A 13,949-nucleotide genomic window follows, 5' to 3' on the forward strand; every position below is an offset into this window, starting at 1 on the left:
CCACTGGCTCCAGGTGTGGAAGGGGGAAATAACAGCAATGGGATTTGGGTAATAGCGAGTCCCATATAGCCAAATACCTGGGCTCTCTTGCAGTTAAATTCGTATGAATTACTATATATTCATGCCTGTATATCAATCAAGCGGTAGTGAATTCTATTTTCTGGGAGATTAGATAGCCAAGCAGCCCTTTTTTTCTAACATGGCCTCCAGTTAGGTATCAGCAGATTATAATTATAGCTTTAGATATTAAGGTGCCTAATCTCCACTTCAGGTCTTGTGTAGATGCTGAGAATAAAAGGGCGGTAATTATTGCTGGGAATACTGGAGGATTAGAATTCAGAATCCAAATAAGTATAAAAAGAATGAAACACTCTATTAGCTTTAGGCACGTCTGGAAGAAATAGGTTAGGAGTTTTTCCTTAAAGGAAGCAAGATGTATTCCTTCCTAATGTCAGTGGTGCAGGAAGGAGGACACTGTAAAGTCTTTTCCCAGCTGCTTATTGTTTGACCCCAAATAAGGACAGTTTGAACAAGTTCTGGGTCAGTAAGATCTTATGCGAGGACCTGATATCCCTCCCTAGATGCTAGTTGCTGACTTTGGCCTGAAGGTATCAGTGAATCCGTACCTGTATTTAAAGATGATGCACAGCCACCTGATTCAAAGTCTATTTTATACTGACAGCCAATGCTGGCTCCTCTTGGCAATGCATACTGAATCGCATTTGGAGAACTTTGATGCCAGACGAACTCTTGGGTACCAATCCCTTTACAGCGGATGGGTCCTAAGTTTGGATTAGGCCATAAAAAGGGCACTGCAACAGTCAAGTCACTGTTAAATATTTCCCCCATGAAGCATGCTTCGAGGGTCGAAGGAATATATTTCATCATCTATTGAAGTTGATAAATGTTGAGCTAGATGTAACTTGTTATTGTGTTGGCACACCTTGTTATGGAAAGAACATTCTCAAAAATAATACCCATATTTGACACTTTGGGCATGAGTCTTATGATCGTATTAAAGAGTGAGGGAAGAAAGAAGTTGTTTTTAGGTTTCGCCTCGTCGAAAGCTGTGCACTGCGCAGCTTTTCGGCGCAGGCGAAATCTAATGTTAGAAAGTGTGGCCTCAGTTCCTTCTCTGTCTTCCATTGGGTAGCTCCATAAATGGAGGCTAGCCATTGGAAGAGAGAGGCGTCCGTCATTCTGCGAGGCGACTCGTGGGCGTTCCGTAGAATTTTTCCCTTTTGCCTACGTCAGTGCGGCGGTGGGCGGGGTTTATTTTTTCGCTCGCCGAGGTTTCATTTGGTCATTCCGCAGCCGACCGCCGCCGGAGGAAGTCCAGGTGAGTGCCTTTCTTGCCGTTCCCTCCCCTCTCCCGCTGTTCATGCCTTTCCCGCCCCCACTCCCGCTGTCCGTTCCTTTCCCGCCCGCCCGCCCTCCCACTGTCCGTTCCTTTCCTGCCCCCCTCCCGCTGTCCGTGCCTTTCCCGCCCCCCCTCCCACTGTCCGTGCCTTTCCCGCCCCCCTCCCGCTGTCCGTGCCTAACTCCGTACTCCAAACCCGGCTCCACGGTCCTCAACATCGTTGCATGTCCGTATTCTCCCTCTAAACCTTTGATTGTTTTATGGGTGTTCTACCAACCTCATGGCATAGTTAAAGGTCTGTGTGTTTTCTGGTACCCTTTCCCTTGACTTTGATGCTTTTGATGCGTGCCCCAAGTAGTCTATTTCTGCTGCATGTTCACATTGATCACCTATCTGTTGCATTCTGTATATCTCGGTTTGTAACATGCACTTTGACTTCTCTCTGCTATCTTCTCTTGGGTCGACACTCCACTTTTTGTTATCTCTTCATGTTTACCTCATTTGCTTCCTATCATGTAGCTAGCCCCATTTAATTTCTTCGTGTGACTTCAATTCACTATCGTGCTCCTTGTGTTTCACGGAGACATATTATTTGTCAGTTGATTTCCTTTCAAAACCAGCTTTTACCCTGAAAAAAAGCGTATTTTGGCTATCATGGTAAATTCAAACGGGCTCTGAAGGATAAGTGCCAGGTTATGTTATAGCCATTAAGTAGCCAGCACTTTATTTTGTCAGAAGATCTATCTATCGATCTTTCTTTAGGTCTGACCTTAAGACATCTTTGTGTTTTGCCAGCCTCATGTTTCCCCCCAAAATATTACAATTCTACATACTTGCTTGGGTCTTATATTATCCCTCTTCACCAATAAGTCTGTTAAAGTTTCGTTCGTATGTTTCTTTCACCCACCACAACACACACAGCACGGGGTAGTGGGTCCGCCAACTTTTTAATTTGCTGTCTGACATTGTGATAGAAGGCATTTTATTTGGTCATATGCACAGCCGGCTGAAAAAGTGCTCTGAGGTTTTGTGCATGGGTTTCAAGGCTACATTGTTAATTTTGTGTATATATATATATTTTTGTTTTTGTATATTGCTTATGTTTACACGAAAATTCAATTGTAAAAGCTTCTGATGGCAGACATATTGGCGTTGGCAGTAGTTAGTATAGCTAGGGAATCCCACAGCAGAGCACTTTAAATTTGAAAGGATATGTCGCCCCAGTTTGTTCATCTGTATTTTCATATAGAAACAAGCATTAAGAAAGAAATAGGTCTTGCAACTGCTGTGCTTGCTTCCCTGCCCCCTCGCTGTGCTTGCTTCCCTGCCCCCTCGCTGTGCTTGCTTTCCTGCCCCCTCGCTGTGTTTGCTTCCCTGCCCCCTCGCTGTGCTTGCTTCCCTGCCCCCTCGCTGTGCTTGCTTCCCTGCCCCCTTGCTGTGCTTGCCTCCCTGCCACCTCGCTGTGCTTGCTCTCCTGAGTGTGTGTGTGGCTTTTGGTGGGTGTGGGTGGCTTTGGGTGGGTGTGTGTGTGGCTTTGGGTGGGTGTGTGTGGCTCTGGGTGGATGTGTGTGGCTCTGGGTGGGTGTGTGTGGCTCTGGGTGTGTGTGTGTGGCTCTGGGTGTGTGTGTGTGGCTCTGGGTGTGTGTGTGTGGCTCTCTCTGCGTGTGGCTCGCTCTGTGTGTGTGGGTCTGTGTGTGTGTGTGTGTGGGTCTGTGTGTGTGTGTGTGGGTCTGTGTGTTTTTGTGTGGCATTTGCCAGAGATTAAACTATTGGCATTGTAAATGACAATGCCATGTATTTATCTGTTTTCAAAACCAACACATAAATACGAATTTTGTCATTTACAATGCCAATAGCTCAAAATTTTCAAAAGGCGAAACCATTGCATTGTAAATGCTTGTTTGTTAATTTGGTCAACTGGTTGGTGAGACAAATGTGCAAAGATGGTGACTTCGGTTTCATCTCTGTTACACAGCTCTGTAGAGTCCAGTCATTTTGAGAACTACTCCAGATCTTTTGCGTCTCCTCGGCTATAATCTTCCTATATGATACTCGATATACGTGGTTTTTGTTTTCAAGAGTTTCCTACCCAAGGACCAGGAACCTCAACCCTTGTTCCTTTGAAGCCGGACTGTCATTTCCATTATTTCGTGAAAGAATGAAGACCAACGTGTGTGGAATATTTTTCTTTTAGAAGTGAGATTGTGACTTTCCTTTTCCCAACATTATTTGGGAAACTTTGTAGAAAAGCTAGATCTTACCCACCTATGTCGGATTTTATAGTAATCTGTTATTTTTAGGTAAAATAGTGTACTCAAGTGATACTATATGACAGAAATGCCTTTGTATTATGCGTCAGGCGCGTAACACAGGCCCCCCGCAGCCCACGCATTGCGGGGGGGGGGGGGGGAGGCCCTGAGCTCCAGGGGGCCCCTCGGCACACAGTACATTTGCCGACAGCAGGGTCTGTCTGGAATGTACTTAAAAAAAACTACCGCCGCCATGCTTCATAATTAAACCTGCGTGTACGTGATGACATGTTGTGCAGCACGCAGCTACGAGTTTTTCAGCCTCAGGGTGCGGCATAGGTCGGGGCAAGGCCAGGACAGTATTGTCATGTGCAGCGTAACCTGCCCTTCGGCGGCCGGTGGGTCCCGGGCAATGAGACAAGACCATAATTTAAGAATTGCTGCCCGTGGACTTCTCTGAGGCCTGCCCCTGCCAGCCACCGAAGTTGCAGGCCTCAGGTGAGCCAGTCGGAAACAAGTAGCTGGTACCAGGGTGCAGTATTTATAAAAATGAGAGGTGAGTGGCCTCTGTATAGAATAATGTCTCTGTGCTCTGAAACCCTCCCATGCCCAGCGCAGCCCGGGGAAGGGGGGGGGGCGGGGGGGGGGATGGGGGGGGAGAGGAGGGTGTTGGAAGAAAAACACTACATCATGACGGACATTACTCTGCTTAATCAAACTGATCTCATGGTGGAGATAAACATCCCATTTTATTTAATTTTCACTATAAAACGAACATCTAATTGTTTCAATCTCTGTGCCTTCATGAAATCCCCACAGTGTTTCTTTCAGTAGCTCCGAGGGTTCTTAGAGGAGTCCGGTGGGCACGAGGCTGTAGTGTAAATAAAAACTGATGTACTATTGAGAGAGGCTACTACGGTGCATGAGGGCCAATCAATAATAGCGCCCACGAATTCCAGAGTCGAATAGAAACAGTATCCTTTGCGAACCTGGGGGCTTCACCCTGAGGCAATCAGTAATCCCGCTTCTGCAAACCCCAGGGATTTGCACATGTCTGCAACACTCACTGTGCTCATGTGTTTATGATAACAAGGAGAGCATATCCCTACAGCTGGCATCCTTCAACATCCTGCCTGGCCATCTGGCCCTTTAAAAGCCTTTTAATGCCTACTCTGTCAGTATATGAGGGGATAAAACCCGCAAATGTAAGACCAGGAACTTGTCAGCGTCACTGCACATAGACTGATTTGCATGTGGTTGGTCCTTGTCTGTAATGGACAATCTAAAAAACGATGCCAAGACATGTCATCAGTGGTTTGTATTGATTTAAACATTTCAAACCACCATATTTTTGATAAGTGAATCTCCTTCAGCTGGGTTCAGTGTCCAGGGATAGCGCTGAATCTGGTCTGGGGTTGCTTGAACAGGGACAGCGTGCACTCATGGTGTGGGAGGGGACTCAAAGGGCCCCATTAGAACAATACCCTGGCTGGAGAACTCCTGATTTAGTCTGGAGGGGCCCCTTCCAAGTATCCTGCAGGGGGGGCCCTCAAGCTTCGTTACACCACTGTTATGCGTATGTGTAGTTTGTGCGCCCTTTTGAACAAGACTGAAGACACACTTTAATTTGCATTTAAACCTCCTTGACAATATGGGATTAAACTTTGCTGACATTTTATTCCATACACTTGTTGGCAATGACAAAATCATCCAATTCCACACAGAGGTGGTAAAGTTACAGGACGATGCGCAAGGAAATTTCTCCTTTCATATGGATACCATGGTAGTGGAAAGCCCCTCACAGTATTTATTGTACAGACTTTGAACTTTTTCTAGATATTACATGAGTTACATAATCACCCAGCTTCATCAGGTGCTAACTTTCTCAGTGAGGCCCGAGTCATATTATAGCTTATAATTAGGTGCACATGATTGGTAACGTGTGCGAGTTAGAAATTGGGAATTCAGTTTACTTTGGACACAGTGTCTCTATTTTGGCAGAAAATTAAGCGATAGGATGGGTCCCAGAACGTAATCTGACCAGGTTGCTTTGGTGAAGAAGAAAATGATTTTGAAAAGCCCTATATGATCGAAATTTTATCCTCATGTTCAAAGTAATATCTTCAGGTGCTCAAGACATGTTTTTGGAGTCAGTTCTACTTTTGTGGGTGTTACCGCGTGAGGTTTGCAAGATAAACATATGATATGGGCAATTTCTGGGTAGGTTACTGTTGCACTAGGAACAAGATATTGGTTAAGAAACAGAAAAGTAAAAATGATTGCAACACTATTAGAGTAACTCAGAATTTCTCTGCATTCGTTCTAAAATCCGCCCAGTCCTTTTTCTAACCAATCTAAAGCTAGCACCAAAAGGAGTTTGTGCACATTTCTTAGATGGTCTTGCCCTGACCTTCATGCCTTAGTGGAACAAAGCAAACCCAAGGAGATGATGGACGGAGCGCTAACACATTTTAGACACTCACCACCAGTCACAGATCTGGGTTGAATCCATAATCATTCTTTAGGTCACTTCGCCACTCTAGTACAGACCTAGCCATATGCAAATCAGTATTGACCCTATTCCTCATGGGAACAGTCCAACCTGAACTCCTAAGCCAGGTTTTCCCTGAACCGAAAACAAGCATCCTGGGACCGGTTTCAGGGTAACACCCCTTATCAGCCAGACTAGCTTGAATCCAGTGGAAAAGTGAGGAAAGTGAGCAAGGGCCCATACCCTGGGCATACCCTGCCAACTTAGGGCGAACAAAGCAAACACAAGGAGATGATGGATGGTGCACTGAAACTTTTCAGACACTCACCCCCAGTTATAGATTTGGGTTGAATCCATCATCATTATTTAGCTCACTACGCCACTCCAGTGCTGACCCAGCCATATGTAAATCAGTCTTGACCCTATTCCTCATGGGAACAGTCCAACCTGAACTGCTAAGCCAGGTTTTCCCTGGACCGAAAATAAGCATCCTGGGACCGGTTTCGGGGTAACACCCCTCATCAGCCAGACCAGCTTGAATCCAGTGGAAAAGTGAGCAAAGTGAGCAAGGGCCCATAGCCTGGGCAGGATTTAGGGCAAACAAAGCAAAAACAAGGAGATGATGGACAGAGCACTGAAACTTTTCAGACATTCCCCCCAGTCATAGATCTGGGTTGAATCCATCATCATTCTTTAGCTCACTGCGTCACCCCAGTTCAGACTGAGCCATGTGCAAACTTGATATGTCCAGACTATTTGAAGGAGAACTTGAAAAATAGACTGATTATATATTCATCTACAGCTTGTTCTTAAGAAAGCTCGAGATCTTAGACTAGTATCGACTTTTGAGGATTAACCGCTTAACCGCGGCGGCAATACTGCCACCGTGCGGCGGTTTAGCGGAGTGGGCGGGGCCGCATCAGCCAACGGACGTGGTCATCAGTACGAAAGTAGTGTGCGTGACGGCCATTGGCAAACAGAATCACGCAAGGGGTTAAGTCAAATCCCAATCAATAATCAATAATCAATATTTCTTTCCTCTCATTGAAGACATTTTGGAATCAGCCTGAGGAGCGCAAGTATTCTCCAAACACAATTTGTGAAGAGCTTGTGCATATAAAACAGAGTGATGAGTTGAAAACATTTTTCTGCACCCCATTTGGACATTATGAATATCAAGTATTGCTATTTGGGTTGACAATGGCCATTCCATTTTTCAAGTTTTTTTTCAATTTCTTTTTTCCTGATCATTTGAATAATTTTGTGGTGATTTATCTCCACAATATTTTTTTTTTCTAAAATTCATACTGAACACCAATAGCATTTGGCTTCAGGTTTGTGTAGATTGGAGCAACATCAACTAATCTGCAAGCCTGAGAAAATTGAATTCGAAAATGGTAAGTCTGAATTTGTAGGTTCAGATTAAATGCATTTGGGTGGTCTAAGGATCTTTCAGGTTCCATAGTGGAACACACTCACTATTGCATGCTGGCCCCACATAGGATGCTACCTCAAGGCTCATCAACATACATGCCTACAGGAGTAGAAGAGGATGTGCAGGGCATGGGCTCTGTGCGGTAAGAGTTCTTGCTGCTCAGGTATTTCTTAAAGCAGCTGAGTAAAGACAAGAAGTACTATAAGTCTCGTAAACCCACAGCACTTTCACAAGAGATCCTGAAGGTGGTGACCATCTTAAAAGCATAGCTTTTTATTTCCTGTTAGTACCTAGCATATTTGCTGGGCAAATGTGGTATAGAGTTGTGGCAGCAGACATTTCTTGTAAGAATGTTGTCATTTATTTTTCTATGAAGTTGGAACTCGAGAATGATCAAGCAGGAAATAGACTTTCACTTGTGGAGGATTACAATCATTATAGCACTTGTCGTTTCACTTTGGGTGATCCATAGGGGTTACAAGCTCTCTTGCTCTTGTTGATTACGAGTGTTGTTTTAGGATTATTAACTCTATTCCATTGTTTATTTCACAAGGGATTTGTCGTGTAGATTATGAACTTTTTGAAAATGCCAAAGGAAGTACATTAGCACAGAAGTGTAGTTGTTTGTTGTCCACTTGTCACTGTGAATACAAACCAAACTTGAAATGCTATTTTCTAATGCGGATGGTAGCTCTAGTTAGCATACAAAGGTCTTAATACTCTGATAATTAGTCTGTTGCTATATTGGAAATGAAGAGCATTTAATCTCCGAAGAAGGTCGAAGTTTCCAATTAGAATAGAGTGAAAAAACAGAGGGTTAGCAATTATATCGTATACAATACTTCAAGTGAAAATCTCTGTTCAAACTACAGGTATGCGAAATCTATCCTTTACTTTTTACAGAGATCAACACTGATGTAGTATAGATTAAGCCCAGTTATGCACTCAGGTATGTGGCAACATCCATTGCCTCTGTTTCTCTATGTTATCCCATTCACCTTCTCCAGACCTGCTGTATAACTCCACTATTGTAGTGTTGGTTGGCTGTGGGTTTGAGCAAGTGAGGAAACTACCATCGCTTCTGAAAATCTGGACGTAAAGGTTTCTGCGTCCCAACAGGATGCAAAGAAAGCATCTATCATCCTTCAAATGGCTTTCTTCCACCAATGTTAATGAAACCCAAAGTTTCCTTAGAAATGCACATTTGTATTACCGATTAATTAAGGATTTTGCAAATTAAATGTATGGTGATATCAACTGTGTCTTTAATGAATGAATGCATGAAGGAATTCAATCTTTATTAAGTGCAAACATACAGCACTGAGGCATCTTGGTGCTAGGAAAGTGAGGGAATACACGAAGGAGCATAATAACATCAGACTATTTGGATCTGATCCTAATGGGTAGGTAAGGATTGTTATATTTATACAAAAGGATACGTTCTTAATATCTTGTGAAAGACTCCATAATCTAGAATTAATTGAAGGGCAGTTAGTTGGTTCCACCCTTTAGAGTCTTGAACTGAGAAAGACTTTCCTCCTAGTCAGACTAATCTGAAATGGGGAACAATTGCCCCGACCTCCATGTCAGATCTCAAAAATGCCCAGGAGTATTTTCGTCAATGTATGCCATGAGAGAAGGGTCATTAGAACTGTTTATAACGTCATGTGTAAGACAGAGCTTCAAGAAATATCCTTTGCTTTATTGGAAGTCAGTGTAATTTGTGCCTGGCTTCAGTAATGTGCACAAATTTATGCATTATTGAAGCTAGCCTTGCAGCTGTATTCTGGACTAGTTGATGCCTGAACATTTTTGTTTTCAGGCAAGTCCAGATAGCAGGCATTGAAATAATCGATCTTGGAAAGAATGAGTGATGCAAGTGCTAAAGCCCAAACTCAAACGGGATTACTCTCAGACTTCTCCAATGGAGTCTAATTCGGTAGGAGCAAGCATGCACTATAGCATTAGTTTGTTTCTTCAAAGACAAGCCTATTTCAGTTTTAAGGCCAAGGAGGTACATTTGTGAGAGGCTTGCACTGACGTTGTGCCATGTATTCTGACACATGCTAAAACAACAGTTGATGGATAGAATGCAGAACAATGTCATACATTCACCCCAGTACAGAGATCTGGGCCTAAATTCATCGTTTTTTTGCTCACCATGCCATTCCAGTTTGAACCCAGCCATATGCAAATCAGTCTTGACCCTGTGCCCCATGGGAACAGTCCAGCCCGAACTGCCAAGCCAGGTCCTCCCTGGACTGGAAACCAGCATACTCGGACCTGTTTTGGGCTTTCAGCCCTCATCAGTCAGGATAGCTTGATTCCAGTGGCATGGAGAGCACAGGACTCACGTCTGAGCATACCCGTCCCACTTGGGGTGACAAATGCAAAAACAACAGTTGATGGACAGAATGCAGAACAATGTCATACATTCACCCCAGTGCAGAGATCTGGGCCTAAATTCATTGTTTTTTTGCTCACCATGCCATTCCAGTTTGAACCCAGTCATATGCAAATCAGTCTTGAGCCTGTGCCCTATGGGAACAGTCCAGGCCGAACTGCCAAGCCAGGTCCCCCCTGGACTGGAAACAAGCATCCTAGGACCGGTTTTGGGCTTTGAACCCTCATCAGCCAGGATAGCTTGATTCCAGTGGCATGGAGAGCACAGGACTCACGTCTGCCAGACGTGGGTCCCTTGCTCACTTTGCCACTGGATTCAAGCTAGCCTGGCTGATGAAGGTTGATTATCCAGAAATCGGTCCCAGGATGTCTGTTTTGGGTCCAGGGAGGACATGGCTTGGCAGTTCGGGCTAGACTGTTCCCATGAGGCACAGGGTCAGACTGATTTGCACATGGCCATCTCTGAACTGGGGTGGCGGAGTGAGCTAAAGAATGATGATGGATTAAACCCAGATCAGTTGACTGTGGGTGAGTGCTTGCATTGTTTAACACTCTATTGTCTATCATCCCCTTTGGTTTTGCTTTGTCAGCCCTAAGTTGGCAGGGTATGCCCAGACATGGGTCCCTTTCTCACTTTGCCACTGGATTCAAGCTAGCCCGGCCCCCTTTTGGTTTTGCTTTGTTCGCTCTAAGTTGGCAGGTTATTCCCTGACCAGTGGCGGTTTCTCTTTGAGGGCGTCGGGGCTCCGCCCCAGTTACATTTTGTAAGAGATTTCAACGTTATAAAATCCCCCTAATGAAGATTTCATTGTATAAAAAATAAATTCCCAAAGAAGAAAACGGGACATTGTAAACACGGGCACTGTCTCTGCGAGTCTGCCCCACTCACCGCCGCAGTTCTGCTGTTGTCACTGTCACTCACGTGACTGATTGCTTTGCTCCTGGGCCCAAAGAAGCCTCCTACGCTACGTGTTTGCCGGGCCGACAACCTCACAGCCCTGAAGGCTGTGATGTCATTAGCTCAGCAAAGACATAGCCTGGAGGCCCAGTATCCACCCACTGATGGCGTGGATGTAAAGTTAGCCCTGGTCATTTTAAATACAAGGCAGGGATAACAAAACTTCCACGTCAATCAGAGAGTGGAGGAGAGCTTGTTACAGTGTCACCCCACCCCTTCCCAACTCGTCACAGGGCGTGGTGTGACCCACCCTGTGACGAGTTGGGAAAGGGTGTAGAGGCAGGCAGCCAAGGAGTCGAGTCTACGCAGACTCGATCTCAGACTGCTTCCCACGCACGTGAGTCTGCAGTGACTGTGGCAGTTGGAGGGGCATCCATTTTACTGTGTCACTCGAGACGGATGGACTGGACTTCATTAGAGCGGAGAGACAGGAGGCACTCTGTTCTGAAGCAGATTCGTGCCTTTGCCAGCAGCAGCAGCTAGTCCGTGGGGTTGCTTGCCACTGCCACACTGCAGGCTGCTAGGTTGCTGTCCGGAGTAGGGCAGTAGGAAGGACTGGACTCAGTTGTGAGCAGGTAAGGCCCAGGCTCATGTACGATTTTTCTACACAACACCCCATGAGGTATATAACAGGACATCTTGTAAAACTTGGTACACCACAATGTAATGACTGTACCTATAACTATAATATAATAGGCGATGCCAAATTCTATCATTTTTCCACTCTTTTTTCAAAAATATAATCATGAAAATTGCATGCACTGTTTAGCACACTTCTGCGGCTGGCTCGATGAAAATCGTAAGCTAGGTGGGACCCTGAATACAAAAGTCCCTCAACATGGCAGCTTAATGCATTTGTTTATCATCTACAAGAAAATTATACTCAAGAAATGCCCCCATATGCAAACGCCACATGAAATACCAGCTAAAAGTATTTTCCATGCACTTTCTAAAGTCGGGAGAAGCCTGCTGGCTGCTACTGCAGGGCACATTCATTTGTCCTCTTTCCGCAGGGTTTGAGAAAATGCCATATTGCGAGCTTAGGCCGGTCCACTGTTGTCATGAGTTTAACCTTCTGTAATGTCCGATTCTGGGGTTTTCTGATGTGGCGTGTTTGTAGTAATGATTTTGACAACATGTGTACATTCGGGTGAACTGTTTCTGCTTAAAAAATGTCGTGCGGGAACTGCAAAACTAGATGTAAGCTAAGGTCTATTTTTTAACACGAGCGTGATCTTATGTAAATTCCAGTTCTTGGGTCTTCAGATGTGACATATTTTTTTTTCATGATTTTAACATAATTTGTGCACGGGATAGAATTCCTTGTGGGAACTTTGAAACTGTATGGGAGCCAAGGTCCAGTCAGTGTCAAACAAAAATACACCATTTAGGGGCTGTTTGCGCATCTTGTCTCCACTGTGCCGAAGCTACAATTTCAAACTCAAGCGGACCATTTGGAGACCCTGTGCCCTTAAACACTGAGCCGCATCCAGCTCCTTGCATCTTGACCACACACCTACTCCCCCCTCTGTGGCAAACACAACATAATGCATAGGAATCAACAATAAAACTAACACAGGCACCTACGTAGCTGAAATGAAATCTCAAGACATGCTGTGTATTTAAAGACATCGTGATTAGAAACCCCCTACCCCCACCCATAATAGTAAAATGAAACAGAAACATACAAAGCTTTGACATGTTTAGCCTCTGAAGGTTTGCTTTGGCAGGGCTTTAAATGGGGTGGTCGGCATGGGGTGCCTGGTGCCCTATGTTTTCCTCCCCTCGCTGCACCCTGGTAATAATGCGACCCCCGGTGCCCTCGGGTTTTGTGCCCTTTGTCCCGGGCCTGTGTCCATACGCTTTCACAGACCAGGCAGAGGCGAGGGGTCTCTCCATCTGCCACTTTCTATGCCGAACCCTCCTCAGGTTGTTCAGGCGCGAGTTCGCGTGTGGTTCACGACTAATTTTATGGTCCACCACTAATTTCAGGCCCACCACTTTCAAATGTCACCAGCCACTACTGGCCCAGACGTGGGTCCCTTGCTCAATTTGCCACTGAATTCAAGCTAGCCTGGCTGATGACAGCTGATTAGCTAGAAACCGGTCCCAGGATGCTTGTTTCCGGTCCAGGAAAGACATGGCTTAGCAGTTCGGGCTGGACTTTTCCCATGAGGCACAGGGTCAGACTGATTTGCATATGGACATTGCTGAACTGACGTGGCTGAGTGAGCTAAATGATGATGAATTAAACCCAGATAAGTTGACTGGGGGTGAGTGCTTGCATTGTTCAACACTCCGTCCATCATTCCCTTTGGTTTTGCATATATTCTGACACAGCAGCGGCGCAAGCAGTAAGTCATTTTTATAAAACAAAGCATTTGCCAAAATGCATCGCTTTATAAGGCTTGCACTGGGCAAAAGCTGCGCCAAAACCACCTGTATCCAAACAAAATGAGAGGTAGGGAGAGTAAGCAGACACTCTTATTCCCCGGCAATATTCAATAAACAAAGAAAGAGTGTTCAAAAGTAGTAATTAAACCACAGTCAGGAGCAAATATACGGCTTCACTTAAGACGTTAAAGAAAGCCCTCACTCACCACCTAGTGATGACATGCTTCATCATCGGGCCCCACCAAAGAGACCGAATGTTTCTTTGGTGTGCTACAACGCCAGATTTACTGCTGAGCGGTTTGGTGAGTTCAGGCGGTGTTGTGCAAAGAAAAAACTAGTGAGTGGTAAATGGTTAAAAAATTGTCGGTAGTGTATCAAAATTAACTTTATTCTAATGATCACTAAGGACAGTAAGTTAAAAAGATTATGTGTTGGAAATTCGTCCACAATTATTGAGTGGTGGTTTCCTAAATATTAGTCGACATGTTTCAGCCACGAAACGGTATGAATTTACTTGGCATTCATCAGGACTCTGTGTGTACTATACCCTGGCGGAATGGACTCTCTAAGGTCCACCCTAACCTAGGGACGTGAAAGTGAAAATGAAAAAAGTGAAAGTGCAAGAAAATTAGGAAGAAGAAATAATCTCCCTAATTACT

Source organism: Lissotriton vulgaris, chromosome 6, assembly GCF_964263255.1.
Source record: "Lissotriton vulgaris chromosome 6, aLisVul1.2, whole genome shotgun sequence".
Classification (NCBI taxonomy): domain Eukaryota; kingdom Metazoa; phylum Chordata; class Amphibia; order Caudata; family Salamandridae; genus Lissotriton; species Lissotriton vulgaris.